The 14,798-nt window shown below is 42.8% G+C and overlaps 1 pseudogene; it reads left to right on the top strand.

The window, feature by feature from the left end:
- Window positions 1-10,730: 10,730 nt before the first annotated feature.
- On the top strand, window positions 10,731-11,803 carry LOC142852849 (high mobility group protein B1 pseudogene; annotated as a pseudogene).
- Window positions 11,804-14,798: the final 2,995 nt, after the last annotated feature.

Raw genomic sequence — 14,798 nt, forward strand, 5'->3', positions numbered from 1 at the left:
AGTCTACTTCCTGCTGCCTGTATATCACCACATAGCAGCTACCTTTCTGGCATCATGCCTGGCTGCAGAACACTAAGTCCTGCCATAATAATAAACTAAACCACTGACATTATAAGCTACAACCTCAATTAAATGTTTTTCTTCATAAGAGTTGCCATGGTCATAGAGTCTCTTCACAGTAATAGAAAGACAAAGTATTATACGGAAGATTTTTTTAAAATAAATAATAGAGCTCTTTTGGCGCAAGGCATTGGGAGTTGGGTCCCAGTCCTCCCGGCGCCCGGGCGGGCTCCACTGCCTTTGTTTCTGTGGCCTGCCTGCACCAAGGAGGGTAGGCGCTTTGTTTGCGAGCTGCCCAACCAGCACGGAGGCCTGATCTCTCGGCCCCAGGAGAACCAGCGTTGGGGTGAGTTTCTGGCCCGCAGCGCCAGCCAGGGACGGGGATCTCGGGGGTCCCCTGGCCTCCTGTCTTTCTTGGGCTCTCTGCAGGACCTCTATTCCCTGGTTACTGCCTCTTTCTTCCTGGCCCACCCAGCTTCCGTCCAGAGCCCTCCCCACTTGGGCCCCCCGCCCTCTTTTGGCGCGAGGCATTGGGAGTTGGGTCCCAGTCCTCCCGGCGCCCGGGCGGGCTCCACTGCCTTTGTTTCTGTGGCCTGCCTGCACCAAGGAGGGTAGGCGCTTTGTTTGCGAGCTGCCCAACCAGCACGGAGGCCTGATCTCTCGGCCCCAGGAGAACCAGCGTTGGGGTGAGTTTCTGGCCCGCAGCGCCAGCCAGGGACGGGGATCTCGGGGGTCCCCTGGCCTCCTGTCTTTCTTGGGCTCTCTGCAGGACCTCTATTCCCTGGTTACTGCCTCTTTCTTCCTGGCCCACCCAGCTTCCGTCCAGAGCCCTCCCCACTTGGGCCCCCCGCCCTCTTTTGGCGCGAGGCATTGGGAGTTGGGTCCCAGTCCTCCCGGCGCCCGGGCGGGCTCCACTGCCTTTGTTTCTGTGGCCTGCCTGCACCAAGGAGGGTAGGCGCTTTGTTTGCGAGCTGCCCAACCAGCACGGAGGCCTGATCTCTCGGCCCCAGGAGAACCAGCGTTGGGGTGAGTTTCTGGCCCGCAGCGCCAGCCAGGGACGGGGATCTGGGGGTCCCCTGGCCTCCTGTCTTTCTTGGGCTCTCTGCAGGACCTCTATTCCCTGGTTACTGCCTCTTTCTTCCTGGCCCACCCAGCTTCCGTCCAGAGCCCTCCCCACTTGGGCCCCCTGCCCTCTTTTGGCGCGAGGCATTGGGAGTTGAGTCCCAGTCCTCCCGGCGCCCGGGCGGGCTCCACTGCCTTTGTTTCTGTGGCCTGCCTGCACCAAGGAGAGTAGGCGCTTTGTTTGCGAGCTGCCCAACCAGCACGGAGGCCTGATCTCTCGGCCCAGGAGAACCAGTGTTGGGGAGAACCAGCATTGGGGAGAACCAGCATTGGGACGAGCCAGGGTTGGGCACGGAGACCTGATCCCTTGGTGCCAGGAGAGCCAACATTGGTGAGGCCGCGTTGGGTAGGCAAGGAGACCTGATCTGGTAAAAGAAGACCCATAAGGGAGTATTTGGAAGAAGAGATGGGCAGACGCCAAGGCAAGAATTCGCCCAACAAACTGAAAAGCAACATGAAGCCACCAGAATCCAGCGACCTCAAAATGGAAGGTCATGAACACCTTAATCAAGAAGGAGAAAAGTTTGACTTCATGAAAGTGATTGACGCCCTTAAACAGCATGTAAAAAACGCCCTTATAGAAATGGATGAGAAATATAACAGAAAATTTGAAGAATTGAATAAATCAGTGAATGATACCCTAGAAAACCAAGGAAAAACAATCAAACAGATAATGGAAACAGTTCAAGACTTGAAAACTGAAATAGAGGCAAAGAAGAAAACACAAACAGAGGGCCGGCTGGACATGGAAAATCTAGGTAAACGAATAGAGACTACAGAAACAAGCATAACCAGCAGAATACAAGAGATAGAAGAAAGACTCTCAGATTCTGAAGATACCATAGAGAAAATAAACACACTGATCAAAGAAAACAGCAAGTCCAACAAACTCTCATCACAAAACATTCAGGAAATATGGGACACAATAAAAAGACCAAACCTAAGAATAATAGGAGTAGAAGAAGGAGAAGAAGTGCAGCTCAATGGTCCAGAAAATATATTTAATAAAATTATAGAAGAAAACTTTCCCAACCTAAAGAAAGATATACCTATGAAGGTGCAAGAAGCATACAGAACACCGAATAGGCTGGATCAAAAAAAAACATCCCCTCGCTATATAATTATCAAAACACAAAGCATCCAGAATAAGGAAAAAATATTAAGAGCGGCAAAGGAAAAAGGCCAAATTACTTACAAAGGTAAACCTATCAGACTTACACCTGACTTTTCCATGGAAACCATGAAAGCCAGAAGGTCCTGGATAGATGTACTGCAGAAACTGAGAGACCATGGATGCAAGCCCAGATTACTATACCCAGCCAAGCTTTCGTTCACTATAAATGGAGAAAATAAAATTTTCCAGGATAAAAACAAATTCAAACAATATGCAGCCACAAATCCAGCCTTACAGAAAGTAATAGAAGGAAAATCACTAACCAAGGAATCCAATAATGACCACAATAACTCAGACATCTAGAGACCCTTCATCAACACAAACCAAAGAAGGGATACACACAAACTCTACGACTAAAAAAAAATGACCGGAGTTAACAACCACTGGTCATTAATATCGCTTAATGTCAATGGTCTCAACTCACCTATAAAAAGGCACAGGCTAAGAGATTGGATAAGAAAACAGGATCCAACATTCTGCTGTTTACAAGAAACACACCTCAACCACAAAGACAGGCACCTACTCAGAGTAAAGGGTTGGGAAAAGGCCTATCAAGCAAATGGACCTAAGAAACAAGCAGGTGTGGCCATACTAATCTCTAACAAAGTTGACTTCAAACTTAAATCAATCAGAAGAGATGGAGAGGGGCATTTTATATTCATAACAGGAACAGTTCATCAGGATGAAGTCTCAATCCTGAACATCTATGCCCCTAATATAAAAGCACCCACGTACATAAAAGAAACATTGCTGAAATTCAAGGCAGCCATCAAACCGCACACACTAATAGTAGGAGATTTCAACACTCCTCTCTCACCAATGGACAGGTCAATCAGACAGAAACCTAACAGAGAAATAAGACAACTAATGGAGGTAATGAAACAAATGGACTTAACAGACATCTATAGAACATTCCACCCAAATAGGAAAGAATACACCTTCTTCTCTGCAGCTCATGGAACCTTCTCGAAAATCGACCACATAGTCGGTAACAAAGCAAACATCCACAGTTACAAAAAAGTATTACTAACCACCTGTGTCTTATCAGATCACCATGGATTAAAGTTAGAATTCAACAACAAGGCTACCCCCGGAAAGCCCACAAAGTCATGGAAACTGAACAGCCAACTACTGAACCACACCTGGATTAAGGAAGAAATAAAGAAAGAAATTAAAGTATTCCTGGAATTAAATGAAAATAAAGAAACAACATACTCAAACTTATGGGACACTATGAAAGCAATCCTAAGAGGAAAGTTCATAGCACTAAGTGCCCACTTAAAGAAAACAGAGAAAGCTCACATTGGAGACTTAACAGCCCACCTGAAAGCTCTAGAAAAAAAAGAAGCAGACTCACCTAGGAGGAGTAGGAGACTGGAAATAATCAAACTGAGGGCTGAAATCAATAAAATAGAAACACAGAGAACAATCCAAAGAATCAATGAATCAAGAAGCTGGTTCCTGGAGAAAATCAACAAGATTGACAAACCCCTATCCAAACTAATCAAACGGCAGAGAGAGAATTTGCAAATTAATAAGATCAGAAATGAAAAGGGAGACATAACCACAGACACAGAGGAAATTCAGAGAATCATTAGATCCTACTACAAAAGCCTATACGCCACAAAACTGGAAAATGTAAAGGAAATGGATACTTTCTTAGATAAATATCATTTACCAAAGTTAAATCAGGACCAGGTGAACAATCTAAATAGACCTGTTAGTCGCGAAGAATTAGAAGAGGTTATCAAAAACCTCCCTACCAAAAAAAGCCCAGGACCAGATGGTTTCAATGCGGAATTCTACCAGAACTTCCAAGAAGACCTAATACCTATACTCCTTAATGTATTTCACAATATAGAAACAGAAGGGTCATTACCAAATTCCTTTTATGAAGCTACAGTTACTCTGATACCAAAACCACACAAAGACTCAACCAGGAAAGAGAATTACAGGCCGATCTCACTCATGAATATCGACGCAAAAATCCTCAACAAAATACTGGCAAACCGAATCCAAGAACACATCCAAAAAATTATCCATTATGATCAAGTAGGCTTCATTCCTGAGATGCAGGGCTGGTTCAACATACGAAAATCTATCAATGTAATCCATCATATAAATAAACTGAAAGAAAAAAACCATATGATCATTTCATTAGATGCTGAAAAAGCATTCGACAAAATTCAACATCTATTTATGTTAAAAGTCTTGGAGAGATTAGGGATACAAGGGTCATACCTAAATATAATAAAAGCTATATACAGCAAGCTGACAGCTAACATCAAATTAAACGGAGAGAAACTCAAAGCCATCCCGCTTAACTCAGGAACACGACAAGGCTGTCCACTTTCGCCATACCTCTTCAATATAGTGCTGGAAGTTCTAGCAATAGCAATAAGACAGCATAATGGGATCAAGGGGATTCGAATTGGAAAGGAAGAAGTTAAACTTTCGTTATTCGCAGATGATATGATAGTGTACATAAGCGACCCCCAAAACTCCACCAAAGAACTTTTACAGCTGATAAACAGCTTTAGTAATGTGGCAGGATACAAGATCAACTCCAAAAAATCAGTCGCCCTCTTATACACAAAGGATATGGAAGCAGAGAGGGAAATCAGAGAAGCTTCTCCATTCACGATAGCCACAAACAGCATAAAATATCTTGGGGTAAATCTAACCAAGGAAGTGAAAGATCTATTTGACAAGAACTTTAAGGCATTGAAGAAAGAAATTGATGAGGATACCAAAAAATGGATGGACATCCCTTGCTCTTGGATTGGGAGGATCAACATAGTAAAAATGGCAATTCTACCTAAGGCAATTTATAGATTCAATGCAATCCCCATCAAGATCCCATCAAAATTCTTCACAGATCTGGAGAGGACAATAATCAACTTTATATGGAAAAACAAAAAACCCAGGATAGCCAAAACAATCCTATACAATAAAGGATCTTCTGGAGGCATTACCATCCCTGACTTCAAACTCTATTACAGAGCTACAGTAATGAAAACAGGGTGGTACTGGCATAAAAACAGAGAAGTCGACCAATGGAATCGTATAGAAGACCCGGATTTTACCCCACAAACCTATGAACACCTCATTTTCGATAAAGGAGCTAAAAGTATACAATGGAAGAAAGAAAGCATCTTCAACAAATGGTGCTGGCACAACTGGATGTCAACCTGTAGAAGAATGAAAATAGACCCATATCTATCACCGTGCACAAAACTCAAGTCCAAATGGATTAAAGACCTCATTATCAGCCCGAAAACACTGAACCTGATAGAAGAGAAAGTGGGAAATACCCTACAACAGATGGGCACAGGTGATCGCTTCTTAGGTATAACCCCAGAAGCACAGGCATTAAGGGCAACATTGAATAAATGGGACCTACTAAAACTGAGAAGCTTCTGTAAAGCAAAGGACACTGTCACTAAGACACAAAGGCAACCTACTGACTGGGAGAAGATCTTCACCAACCCCGCAACAGACAAAGGTCTGATCTCCAAAATATATAGAGAACTCAAGAAACTAGACTTTAAAATGCTAATTAACCCAATTAAAAAATGGGGCACTGAACTGAACAGAGAATTCTCAACAGAAGAACTTCAAATGGCCAAAAGATACTTAAGGTCGTGCTCAACTTCCTTAGCAATCAGGGAAATGCAAATCAAAACAACTTTGAGATACCATCTTACACCTGTCAGAATGGCTAAAGTCAAAAACACCAAGGATAGCCTTTGCTGGAGAGGCTGTGGAGGAAGGGGTACCCTCATCCATTGCTGGTGGGAATGCAATCTTGTGCAACCACTGTGGAAGTCAGTGTTTCGGTTTCTCAGGAAATTCGGGATCAACCTACCCCTGGACCCAGCAATACCACTCTTGGGAATTTACCCAAGAGATGTTCTATCACATGTCAAAAGCATTTGTTCAACTATGTTCATAGCAGTATTATTTGTAATAGCCAGAACCTGGAAACAACCTAGATGCCCTTCAATGGAAGAATGGATGAAGAAAGTATGGAATATATACACACTAGAGTACTACGCTGCGGTAAAAAACAATGACTTCTCGAATTTTGCATGCAAATGGATGGAAATAGAAAACACTATCCTGAGTGAGGTATCCCAGACCCAAAAAGAAGAACATGGGATGTACTCATTCATAATTGGTTTCTAGCCATAAATAGGGGTCACAGAATCTACAATTGGCGAACCTAAAGAAGCTAAGTAAGAAGGTGAACACAAGGAAAAACATATCGTTATCCTCTTGGATAAGGGAAGTAGACAAAATTGCCGGGGAGAAAAGTGGGATCTTGGGGGTGGGGTGGGAAGGGGGTAAGGGGAGATGAGGAGAGAAAAGGTAGAAGGGAAGGAGGGGGGACTTGGGGAAATAGGAGGATCGGGATAAAGGAAGGTTGGATAGGGGAGCACGGAACCACAATTCTTAGTTAAGGGACCCACTTTAGGGTGGGCAGGAGAATTGACCCTAGAGGGGCTCCCAGGTGCCCAAGCTGAGGTCCCCAGTTAGTTCCTTGGGCAGCTGAGGATAGGGAACCTGAAATGACCCCATCCTAGCGCAATACTGACGAATATCTTGCATATCATCTTAGAACTTTCATCTGGTGATGGATGGAGATAGAGACAGAGACCGAGACCCACACTGGACCACTGGACTGAGCTCCCAAGGTCCCAATGAGGAGCAGAAGGAGGGAGAACATGAGCAAAGAAGTCGGGACCGCGAGGGGTGCACCCACCCACTGAGACAGTGGAGCTGATCTACTGGGAGCTCACCAAGGCCAGCTGGACTATTACCAAAAAAAGCATGGGATAAAACTGAACTCTCTGATCATGACGAACAATGAGGGCTGATGAGATGCCAAGGACAATGGCACGCAGTTTTGATCCTACTTAATGTGCTGGCTTGGTGGGAGCCTAGCCAGTTTGGATGTTCACCTTCCTAGATATGGACGGAGGGGGGAGGACCTAGGACTTACCACAGGGCAGGGAACCCTGACTGCTCTTTGGACTGGAGAGGGAGGGGGAGAGGAGTGGGGAGAAGGGGAGAGGGGTGGGAGGAGGGGGAGAAGAGTGGGAGGAGGGGGAGGGAAAGGGGAGGCTGGGAGGAGGTGGAAATTTTTTTTTTCCTTTATTCTTTTATCAATAAAAAAAATAATCAAAAAAATAAATAAATAATAGATCAGATAATTAAAATTCTTTTTAAAATATCAAAAAAAAAGAGGAGCGTGAAGACTTTTTGCTAACCGCTCTCTGAAAAGCCCGTATTGAGTGTGGGCAATGACACAGAAAACTGTGGAGCTGGACTCCCGCTCAGCCTGCAAAGCAGCACCACCAGTCTCCCCTTAGAGCACTGGTACAGCACATGCAACCATGCAAAGGCCGCTTGAGTCTTACAAGTTTGACTAGCTGCCCTAGTTCTGTAAGCTCCACTCCCTCTGCCACATCATCTTCTTCAGCCACGGAACCCCTGCCACCAGGAGTGAATGCTCTAATCCCTAGGAAATAGCTGTATAACAGAGACAAAGATACAGTTTGATCTTACCTTATCGCCAGTCCTCAGATGATGATTTATGCAATAAAATTCAGGATTTATGTATTGAAACCTGTTGTTAAGACCAACAGTCTCATACTGAATAACATGACTAGTTTCCTTTGGTCATAATCAGGTACAGAGCAGATTGTGGGACTTCCCAGTCTTCCTAATTATATGAGCCAATTCTTTGTAATAAGCAATCATGATTTTGAATGAAACCTAAAATCCACATGCTCCCCACACTTTAACATATCTATAGGTTATGGGTTCAGGGAACAAAAACATTTTAAGGCATTGTTGCGTCTACCATACGCTGATAAAGAAATTGCTTGAGTATTATGGTTCTGTTTTGCCTCTGAATGGAGCAGATTAAAGCAATGTTTAAGGGTTCAGCTGGCAATACTTTGAGGCTTCTTCAGCATCCCCAACCCAGTGTTCATTGTTGAGGGAAGCATGGAGGTGTCACTGAAAGGATGAAACGAGCGTGGTAGAGCCAGAGCAGTGTCCTCACCTTCCTGATGCTGAGACCTTTAGTACAGTTCCTCACGTTGCGGTGATCCCAACCCAAAAATTATTCTCTTACTACTTCATAACTGTAATTTTGTTACTGTTATCACTTGTAATATAAACATCTGATATGAGACCCTGTGGGGTCCTGACCCACAGGTCAAGAACCACTGTGCTAACGTTCTGTATAAACAGAAGCTCTCATTACAGAATCTATCAACTGTGAACCCCATACAAGATGGATTCTGTGATGTTTTAGAATGACTTAGGTTCTGACACAGGAAAAGATCATATTATAAAACAGTTCTCTTCAACAGGTATTCCAGCAAGTCCCTGAGGGAGGCTCAAGCTGTATGGTCACACTTCTCTTTATAGGAGAAGGGAGAAGCTTCAGCCCCAGTGAGTGCCTATTGGTGTTAACTCTTCGGGGACTTGGAGCTTCTTTACAAGTTACAGACTTACCTGAAGCTTGAGAAAAATATTCATTTATTCTAATAGAAATTGGGCAGTATGTGAACAACTTTCCATACACTCTTTACTGACCACCTGTAGGCTGCCCACTCTCCCTCAAGACAACTGACTGTTTCCTATTAAACTGTACTAATGGGTGCATGGATCATTTTATACTGTACACATAGATAATTTTATACTATACACATAGATCATTTTATATTGTACACATGGATCATTTTATACTATACACGTGGATCATTTTATACTGTACACGTGGATCATTTTATACTGTACACACAGATCATTTTATACTGTACAAGTGGATCATTTTATACTGTACACACAGATCATTTTATACTGTACAAGTGGATCATTTTATACTGTACAAGTGGATCATTTTATACTGTACACACAGATCATTTTATACTGTACACATGGATCCTTTTATACTGTACACGTGGATCATTTTATACTGTACACGTGGATCATTTTATACTGTACACACGGATCATTTTATACTGTACACATGGATCATTTTATACTGTACACGTGGATCATTTTATATTGTGCACGTGGATCACTTTATACTGTACATATTGAATTCAAAACATTATAACAGGCAGAATAAAATCAACAGAGAAACTTTTAAGGTTTACTGCTGACAAAGACAAAAGAATTTGAGGCCTGTGAATCCAAATTTGCTTTGTTTAGTATAGGTGCAATGTATTAAAGCATTATATATATATATATATATATATATATATATATATATATATATATATATTAATTGGAAGCTGATTAGTGCTTGTGGGACTTTAACTTTAACTTTCTTTGGGTATTGCTTGAATGTGGAATTATCCCTGAGACTTCAATTATATCAGTGTAGAGATTTTTTTAAATTGAAAATAGGATTTTTTTTCTCATACAATACATTTACCAGGATTTCCTCTTCCTCCACTCCTCTCAGTTTCCCTCCCCATTTCTCTCATTGAGATCCACTCCCCCTTTGCTTCCCTTCAGAAAGGAGACAGCCTCCAAGATATAACAACCAAACACAACAAAATAAGATACATGAAGAAGGCAAAAGCTCTCATATCAATCCTAGATAAAGTAACCTAATAGGAGGAAAAAGAGTCCCAAGAACAGGCAAAAGAGTCAGAGACACACCAGTTCCCAATGTTAGGTGTCCCACAAAAACACCAAGCTAACAGCTGTAATACATACAGAGGACCTGATACAGACCCCTGCCGGCCCATGCTTGTTGTTTCAGTCTCTGTGAGCTCATGTGAGCCCTGTTCAGTTGACTCAGTGGGCTGTGTTCTCCTTTTGTCCTCCATTGCTCTGACTCTATAATCTTTCTGTGCCCTCTTCTGCAGGGCTCCCCTAGCTCAGACAAAGGGACTCAATGACAGAGACCTCCAATTTAGACTCTCTTTACAGAATGTCTTGTGTGGGTTTCTGCACCAGTTCCCATCTGCATGTTGGGAATTAGGGTATTTTATATAAAATGTTGGGCCAGATCAAGGTTTAGAACACAAGAGGACAATGAATATAAGATTATTTACTATGGCAAACAGTCCTTCTTCCTACACACACCGCATGAAGAGCGGTTAGGCTGTGAGCTTCAGGATGGCTCAGTCAGCATCTGAGACACAGAAGTGTACGCAGAAAGACCAGCCTGTACTATTTGTGCCTAATTTCCTTCTATGAACTACGGAAATAGCTAGAGAGCTCTAGCGCAGGTGGCTGCTGTGAGATTAGCTCCTTGCATGTGCATGCAGATTAGTTTGGATTAGACAGCCATCGCAGTACATTGAGCTCCATAGAGACAGCGCCTGGGCAAGCAAGAGCCGGACGGGCACTGGGCAACTCTGTGCCTCGCGGACGAAAATCAACTAAACATGGGCAAAGGAGATCCTAAGAAGCCGAGAGGCAAAATGTCCTCGTATGCATTCTTTGTGCAAACCTGCCGGGAAAAACACAAGAAGAAGCACCCGGATACTTCTGTCAACTTCTCAGAGTTCTCCGAGAAGTGCTCAGAAAGGTGGAAGACCATGTCTGCTAAAGAAAAGGGGAAATTTAAAGGCATGGCCAAGGCTGACAAGGCTCATTATGAAAGAGAAATGAAAACCTACATCCCTCCCAAAGGGAAGACCAAAAAGAAGTTCAAGGACTCCAATGCACCCAAGAGGCCTCCTTCTGCCTTCTTCTTGTTCTGTTCTGAGTATCGCCCCAAAATCAAAGGAGAACACCCTGGCTTATCCATTGGTGATGTTGCAAAGAAACTGGGAGAGATGTGGAACAACACTGCTGCAGATGACAAGCAGCCCTATGAAAAGAAGGCTGCCAAGCTGAAGGAGAAGTAAGATAAGGATATTGCTGCTTACAGAGCTAAAGGAAAACCCGATGCAGCGAAAAAGGGGGTGGTCAAGGCGGAAAAGAGCAAGAAAAAGAAGGAAGAGGAAGATGATGAGGAAGACGAAGAGGATGAAGAGGAAGACGAAGATGAGGAAGAAGATGATGAATAAGTTGGTTCTAGCGCAGTTTTTTTTCTTGTCTATAAAGCATTTAACCTCCCTGTACACAACTCACTCCTTTTAAAGAAAAAAATTGAAATGTAAGGCTGTGTAAGGTTTGTTTTTAAACTGTACGGTGTCTTTTTCTGTATAGTTAACACACTACCGAAGGTGTCTTTAGATAGCCCTGTCCTAGTGGTATTTTCAATAGCAACTAACCTTGCCTGGTACAGTCTGGGGGTTGTAAGTTGGCATGGAAATTTAAAGCAGGTTCTTGTTGGTGCACAGTACAAATTAGTGATATATGGGGACAGTAGTTTTTTTTTTTTGTTTTTTTTTGGTTTTTTTTTCATCTTCAGTTGTCTCTGATGCAGCTTATATGAAGATAATTGTTGTTCTGTTAACTGAATACCACCGTAATTGCAAAAAAAATTGCAGCTATTCTGTTCACATTCTGAATGCTTCTAAGTAAATACAATTTTTTTACTAAAAAAAGAATAGTTTAGATTAGCTATTTTTATTCTATGCAGTATGTTGAATAAAGTGGCTGTCTTGATAGGAAAGCAAGCATATTATTAATATTGCTCTGTATTCTCCACAAATAAGAGAATTCAGCTCCCTTTGTAATTATGTTACAGCACCCAAGGACCAGTCATGCCTCAGCCATGAAGAGAAGACTCAGTCACCTGAGTCATGTATGAGAAGCTGGGAGTAGATTTCTTGTTGCAGGATTTTTGCTCCCAAGAAAGAAGAAGCTAAATTGAGCATGCCTGCCCTGTGTCCTGGCAGATGAGTTAAACTTCTTTCTCTGTGACGTGCAGATAACGGTGAGAAGTCTCCAGATGTCTTGGGGAAAAACACCTCATCATGGAAGAGTGGAACAAGTAGAATTCTCACAACAAAAGACCTTTCCCACAGACCACTTCTTGGCCCTTTCAATCCAAAGTGGAAGAAAACCAATTTTAACACATCTATAAACCAAAGCTTTGCACTCCTACATGGAAAGAATCCAGGAAGCAAGCCTCAGATGTGAACCTGCAGGTGTTTAAAAACTATATCTTTCCCTGTTTCCTCTGCATCCTTGCTGGCAATTGTTTGAACCCGTTTTCTCCTATTGAAGACACAATATATCAGCAAAGTCAAGAACAATACTGGTAACAGGTGTTCTAGCCTTGTGACATTTCCCACCTATGAACAAACACCCTGAGAAGTTAGGTGTTTTTATTGGCCAGCTGCTTGATTCCCTGTCTCTGATCCAATTCTTTGTCAGTGGTACGACTGGGTCACCAACCTCCTCCCAAAATCAGGGAATAGGTTTTGTGATTGGTAGTATCACATGAATCATGTCAGAATGGGAGGCACTTCCACTTTTCTGAGGATCATAGAGGGGAGGGTCTTTTCCTATCTCCTTGCATAGTATCTCATACACTATCAAATGAAGTTCTGAATGAGAAAAAAGTAAACATCACTTGGCAATCCCCCACTCTACCATTGTTTTTGACATTTAATTGTATGTCTTAAAACTGTACAATATACTTTAAAACCTGTTTCTTGGACTCTTTAATAAGCAACCACAATTTAAGGCTTTGGGGGAGATTTGTGGAAATAAAGAAGAAACTGTTTCAAATATTGCTTAGAGTGACCAATTAACAATTAGGGGCATCATTGAGTTCCTGGAAATCTCCTAAGTCAAGGGAGCTATTTGGCCAGATAAAAGGTCCAAAGAGGCCAATGTAGTCGGGTCATCATGGAAAGACTGCAGCAGTGTAAACATTGGCAACCAAGTGGAGACTATTAAAACAGCTATCCAGACTAGGAGAACCAGGGGACCAGTAAAACGTATGTGTTTGTTCTTTCATGAACTTTTGGATTTGTTCATAGTTGAATTCCACTAGCTTCTCCGTGGACTTCCAGCTAAATTGTACAATTTTTGAAACATGTTTTATCATGGGAAAAAACAACATTCAGCCTATGAATTGATAATCAATAATCATAATGCATGACTTAAATCATTCCTTACAAATGCAAAGGAAACATTTTCATTCGCTGATTTACTTACAAGAACAGAAGCTTAAATGCAAAAGGCTGGTGAGATAGTTAATGCGGTAACATGACTTTATGGTCTGTCATTGCAAGGAAGGGAGAGTCAGCAACGAGGGAAGAAAGCTGGGCACTTGCTCCAGGGGACCTTTCTAGTGACCTTTTAACAGGGTGTCTCCCTTCCGCCCCAGTAAGGTGATCCTAGGAGCATAGGACTTTCCCCCTTCCTTCCTGTGTACATATTCATGGGTTCTAGTGGGTGTTTCTTGGGGAATCTGCTTTGGGATGCCAGAGAGAGCTCAGGCAGAAAGAAGAGCCATGGAAAGGTTCTTGTTTCTTGACTGTTGGAATTAGTCAAGTCCTGCACCTCTGGACCAGCATATCAGAGCACAGAAGGTCAGATATCCAGAGCTGAAGTGGAGCTCATGTGATGTGTTGTCTACCAAAGAGCAGATTTGCAGTGCATTTCCCCGAAGCCAGCATCTCACCTCATGACTTGCCGACCACCATGAGCCCTGTCTTCCCTACCGCTGATGTGTTTGTCAGGAGTTATCACCATAGGCCTTTGCCTTTTCCTTTAGCTTCCCAGAACCTGTTTAGGGTTTTAGGCATCTGCTTACATACTATTCTGGTTCCAATGAAGGTATTTTTCAATGTGATTTACCTTTCAATTAAGAGACCAAATGGTCCCATCCAACTGATGAGCAAAAGGCCGCCTTCCCACACCAGCACCTAAGCAAGAGGGAATTCCCCAGCAGCTGCTTGGCTTTCGTCTGCAGCATCCCCTTCCCAGTTCTACAGCTGACCGCCTTTGGACTCCAGTTCAGCTCGTTCCTTTTCCAGGCGTGGGCCTTCCCCATTGGATTTTGAACTTGCCAAACTCCCACAACTGTGTATATGTGCCAATTTCCTCAAAAGTTCCCTCCTCCCACGTTTATATGTTATATAAAAATCTCCATATATATATATATATATATATGTTTTTAAGATCACATCTTATGGCTTTATAGAACAGTACTTCTGAAAGTTTTGCAGTTTCTCTAGCAGAATGATTTGCTGTGGGTTACATGCCTAGCTGTTGTACACACACACTGCTGAAGACTGTCCAAAAGACTTTGGCGGTGTGCATCTGGAGAGAAGCTGAGATCAGCGAGGAATGATGAATACAGAAGAGGATAGAGTGACATTAGTTTATCGAAGGGCATTTCGGTAGTGTTTTGGCTCCTTTTGTTCCTTTGTAGACAAAGTTCCAATGGTAACCATGGGATTCAGACAGGGAATAACAAGGAATCATTTCACAGGAAACCTCAAATCTGAATCTATAACTCTCTAAGTCTGGCAGAGAGCCAACTCAAAATCTTATT

The sequence above is a fragment of the Microtus pennsylvanicus genome, chromosome 6 (assembly GCF_037038515.1).
Source record: "Microtus pennsylvanicus isolate mMicPen1 chromosome 6, mMicPen1.hap1, whole genome shotgun sequence".
Classification (NCBI taxonomy): Eukaryota; Metazoa; Chordata; class Mammalia; order Rodentia; family Cricetidae; genus Microtus; species Microtus pennsylvanicus.